Here is a 6,002-nt window from a genome sequence, read left to right as displayed (position 1 = left end):
ACAGGAGATTAAAACATCAGCAACCCAACTGTACTGAAACCGAGTCCTCAGCACCATTTCATGGTCCTCAGTTACTGCAGTCATCTGTGTCGTTATTCCAAAAGATGTGGGCACCATTCAGGTTTAGCTGATGAATGGCTAACAAGAGTAGTCCTTCAGTGCTGTCCGGCAGGAATTATCTCCAACAGGAGGCAAACCAAAAGCCCTCCCTTGATATTCAATGAGATAATCAACTTCCAGCCACAAATATCCTGCATGTAACTATTCATCAGAAATTCACCAAATCATAGAGTCAGAAAGTTGTGAAGAACGGAAACAGAGGCTTCAGTTTCACCTCGTCCGTGCCAACTACATATTCCAAATAAATCTTCTCCCATTTGCCACCATTTGGCCCATATCCCTCTAAACCCTTCCGAATCACATACCCATCCTTTCAAATGTTGTAATTGTACCAAAATCTAGCACTTCCCCTTGCAACTCATTCCACACACACACACACCACCCTCTGTGTGAAAAAGTTACCCCTGACGTCCCTTCTAAATATTTTCCAGCTCACCTTAAACCCACACCGTGTAATTTTGGACTTCCCGACCCCAGTGAAAACACCTTGTCTGGATGCCCTATCTATTCCCCTCTTGACTTTACAAACATCAGTAAGGTCACCCCTCAGCCTCCGAATCTCCAGGAAAAAGTTTATTCAGTTGCCCCCTGCAGCTAAAACCTTCCAACCCTGGCAACATCCTTATAAATCTTCTCTGAACCCTTTCAAGTTTCACAACATCCTTCCGATAGCAGGGAGAGAGAATTGCATGCAATATTCCAAAAGTGGCCTAACTAGTGTACAGCTGCAACAGGACCTCCCAACTACGATACATAATGTACTGGCCAATAAAGGCAAGTTGTACCAAATTCTTTCTTCACTATCCTAGCTGCCTCTGAATCCACTTTCAAGGAACTATGCGCCCACTAACAGGACACGTTTTCCAGCAATACTCTCCAAGGGCTTACCATTTAGAGTATAAGTCCTGCCCTAATTTGAATTCCAAAACACAGCACATCACATTTATTCAAAATAAACTCTATCTACCACCTCGTGGCCCAGTGTCCCATCTGAGCAAGATCCCATTGTACTCTGAAGTAACCTTTTTCAGTGTCCACTACATTTCCAACTTGGTGAAATTCGGGCTGGAAGTTTTCAAGGTCAATTAGGGCTGATCTAGCTACATTAAAATCCCAAATGAATTCAAAAGAAAGTCTGATTTTCCCGAAGATTATAAAACAATGTAGACATTTGTAATGATCTATCGAGCTAATCACTGTCTTTGATGTTGTGGGATATATTTGCAAAACGCAGTTCATGCAGAAAGTGAAAGAAAAAAGCAAAATCTCAGGTCACAGATAATTCAAGATAACTCAGCATTTGAGAAGCAGCTGGAGGAGCATTCAAAATGCCAGAGCCTACTGGCTGTAGACTTCTAGGTAAGTGTGATTAATGTAGCTTTGTTTGTTTGACTGGAATAGGCATGCTGAGCTGAAGGTCCTGTTTGTCAACTGAATGACTCTCTGACCTTAATTTTTGAAAACAGAAAATACAGTCTTACAATTTCCATATGTTGTGAGCATCAAATGTTGAGGATTACGCTGTCCAAGGCCACACAGCATCCTGGTTTGGATATATATCATTGTCCATTCACTGTCACTTGCTCAGAATCCTGTACTTCTCCACGAAACATATCTGTTAGTGTCCCTGGGTTTCATCATCATATTCTGAATGGGAATTAGACAGAGGCAGGAAATGCTGCTCTTGTCAATGAAACTCATCTCACCAGAACAAATAAAAATAATCTGTCCTATTAAAGACATATATTCAGCCCAATCTGTTTACTAAAGCAGTTTTAATGAGAATTTAACTTTGTTCTATGTCTCTGATCTTTCTGGAAAACCATGAAACTTTCCCGAGTATTTTCATCGTGCTGTTTAAAAATCGGATTTTGTACCCATGGAAGTTGTACCCATTATTCTGAAAGGGAGAGCCTTCGTGACCACATGAATTCTTTCCTTATTTTCCAGTTTATGAAGACAATAGACGTAGAAACTTGGATCAGAAGTAAGTGATCAGAAAAATCAAACCCAGTCTGCCATGCCATGAGTTCTTGAAAGATCTGGATGTGGCCTCAAATAAACATTCCTCTCCACCCCTTATAACATTAGTGTGCCATTCTTAGTCAAGAATCTTTCTGCCTCTCCCTTAAGAATATTCAATCATTTATCCTCCATCTCTCTCTGGAAAGACTTCCATAAGCACACAATCCTTTGAAAAGGTAAAAGAAATAAGTCACCATTGTCTAACTGAGATATTCTCCAGTTTTACAGTCCATCCACTGTTCACAAATGGAAATATTGTTTCAGCATTCAACTTGAAAAGACTGCTCAGAATATTTTGGGTTTAAACAAGACCATGTGTCATTCGCCTAAAGTCCAATAAATCCAGGGCCAGTCTGGTTATGATTTCCTCTGAAGATAAATACTTCTCACAGGAATCAGTTCAGCCAATCATCTCTGGATAGCTTCTGATTTCATCATGCCCACAGTGCTCTCAATGCAGTCTCACCATTACCCTGGAAAAGCGTCCAAAAACTTCCCCCTTCAGCCTTGAAACTGCTCGACCACATCCTGAAGCAAACCAGGTACTACAGCCACATCACCTTTCTGCGTCCCTGCCTATGGAACCAGATCATCCCCATTGGACTACAGTCCACATTCAAGCCTTCCCAATTTGGCCCCGAACGTGACAATGTCTACATCCAGAACTTCAGAAGCGTTCAGTACATTAAGACATTTCAGAAGTGTTTCTCCCTGTGCCTCCTGAAACACACACTCGCAACAATGCGCCGGCATCTCCAGGCACTGCAATCCAGCCTACCCCAGCTCAGAGCCTCCCTCTCTCAGACCTGCAAAGGAGCTCTGTTTTGTTTTATTCTTCGTAGGATCCACAACCTGAACTCACAATTCTACTCAGCTTTAGTGGACACAAAAAACCATAAGTACAGTAAACTTACTGGTGCCTACCATCCAAAACGGGCTTCCTCCACCACCCAAATCGCCAACCCTACCCAGGAACTCCCCCACAATGTGCCCGCCACCATTGGCCATGGGGCCACTGTCGGAGCCACCAGGAAAGATGTCACATCCTCTGCCGCCGGATACACCGTTTCCAGGACAGTGAATGCCACTGCCTCCATTTCTGAGTCCAACACCATAGACACTGAGGACACTCCTACCGTCACCGCGGCTGCCACCTCTTACCCTGCTCCGCCCACCGCCGATGCAACTCCACCCACTGCCACCGTACATAATTCTGCCCACTGCTGACGCTGACGCAACTCCACCCGCCATTGCCGAAGCAACTCTGCCCACCGCCTCCACAGCCAGCAGCTCCAGAGGAGACAGAAACACTGAGCCCTGCTGAGTCTACACCTTCCCTTCCTTACTACCCCCCTTACTGAGGACGAACAGTCAGTCCTCAGTAAAGGGCTCACCTTTGTCCCCCTCCACCCACAATTCAACGAGAACTGCTCATGCTTGGGCGCTGAGTAGTTTTTCCACCGCATCCGCCTCCACGCTTACTTCTTCAATCGTGAGCCTAACCCTCCCTCTACTGGCCCCTTCTCCCTCCTCCAACGCACCCACCCCTCCTGCACACCATCCCAAGACCCCCGACCCTCCCTCAACCGCTTCATCATTAACTGCCATCATGACATCAATTGCCTCGACCTCTCCGCCCCTCCCACCCACTCCAACCTCTCCCCTGCAGAACGTGCAGACCTCTGCTCCAATCCCAACCTCACCACAAAACCCATGGACAAGGGAGGCGTAGTTGTAGTATGGTGCACTGACCTCTACATCGCTGAGGCTGTATGCCGACACTCCTACACCACCTCCTACTGTCTCCTTGATCATGACCCCACGCCCGATCACCAAACCATCGTCTCCCAAACCATCCACAACCTCATCAACTCAGATGACCTCCCACCCACAGCCTCCAACCTCATCATTCCCCAACCCCAAACTGCCCACTTCTATCTCCTTCCCAAAATCCACAAACCTGCCTGCCCTGGTTGACCCATTCTCTCCGCCACCTCCTGCCCCACCGAACTTATCTCCACCTATCTGGACTTCATTTTCTCCTCCTTTGTCCAGGAATTCCCTACCTGCATCCGTGACACCACCCACACTCTCCACCTCTTCCAGAACTTACAATTCCCTGGTCCCCAAAACCTCATTTTTACCATGGACGCCCAGTCCCTATGCACCTGCATTCCCCATACAGATGGCCTAAAGGACCTCTGCTTCTTCCTGTCCCACAGGCCTGACCAGACCCCCTCCACTAACACCCTCATCTGCTTAGCCAAACTCGTCCTCACACTCAACAACTTCTCTTTCAATTCCTCCAACTTCCTACAGATAAAGGGGATGACCATGGGTACCCGCTTGGGCCCAAGCTATGCCACCCTCTTTGTAGGTTACGTGGAACAATCCCGCTTCCGTACCTACACTGGCCCTAAATCCCTTTTCTTCCTCTGTTACATTGACGACTGTATCAACGCCGCCTCATGCTTCCAGGAAGAGCTCAAACAGTTCATCCACTTCACCAACACCTTCCACCCCAACTTTAAGTTCACGTGGACAATTTCTAATACCTCTCTCTCCTTCCTTGGCCTCTCTATCTCCATCTTCAGCAACCACCTAGAAACCGATATCCATTTCAAGCTCACCAACTCCAACAGCTACCTAGAATACACCTCCTCCCACCCACCTTCCTGCAAAAATGCCATCCTCTATTCCCAATTCCGCCACATCTGCTCCCAGGACGAGGCATTCCACCACTGTGCATCTCAGATGTCTTCATTTTTCAAGGACCACAACCACCTCTCTCAGTGATCGAGAACGCCCTCGACCATGTCTCCTGCATTTCCCACAACTCATCCCTCACACCCCCTCCCCGCAATAACAACCAAAACAGAATCCCCCTCCTCCTCACGTACCACCCCACCAACCTCCGATCCAACGCATCATCCTTCGACACTTCAGCCATCTGCAATCCAACCCCACCATGAAAGACATTTTTCCCTCCCCACCCTTATCTGCTTTCTGGAGGGACCACTCTCTCCATGACTCCCTTGCCTGCTCCACACTCCCCTCCAGCCCCACCACACCCGGCACTTTTCCCTGCAACCGCAGGAAGAGCTACACGTGCACCTATACCTCCCCTGTACCCCCCATCCCAGACCCCACATCTGTTAATGCGGTATACTGCATCCGCTGTTCCCGTTGTGTCACCCTCTACATCGCGGAAACCAAGTGGAGGTTTGGGGACCACTGTGCAGAACACCTATGCTGGCTTCACACTCGACAACTGCACCTCCCAGTCGCAAAACATTTCAAATCCCCCTCCCATTCCTTCGACGACATGTCCATCCTGGGCCTCCTGCAGTGCCACAACGATTCCACCTGAAGGATGCAGGAACAGCAACTCATATTGGGAAACCTGCAGCCCAATGGTATCAATGAGGACTTCACAAGCTTCAAGATCTTCCTACCCTACCGCATCCCAAAACCAGCCCAGATTGTCCCCACCTCACTAAACCTGTTCTTGCCCCAACCTATCCCTTCCACCCACCCCATTTCCTACCTCCTAACCTCATCCCGCCCCTTGACCTGTCTGTCCTCTATGGGCTGACCTATTACCTCCCTAACTCCCTACCTACACTCACCTTTCCTGGCTCCATCCCCGCCCCTTTAACTTGTCTGTCTCCCCTCCATCTATCTTCTCCTCTCTCCATCGTCTATCCACCTCCCCATCTCTCCCTATTTATTTAAGCCCCCTTCCCCTCCCCAACTTCTGATGAAGGGTCTAGGCCCCAAACGTTGGCCTTCCTGCTCCTCTGATGCTGCTTGGCCTGCTGTGTCCATCCAGCCCCACACCTTGTTATCTCAGATCC

Source organism: Stegostoma tigrinum, chromosome 11 (genome assembly GCF_030684315.1).
Source record: "Stegostoma tigrinum isolate sSteTig4 chromosome 11, sSteTig4.hap1, whole genome shotgun sequence".
In the NCBI taxonomy this organism is placed as follows: Eukaryota; Metazoa; Chordata; class Chondrichthyes; order Orectolobiformes; family Stegostomatidae; genus Stegostoma; species Stegostoma tigrinum.
Note: the sequence above shows the minus strand (reverse complement) of the source record.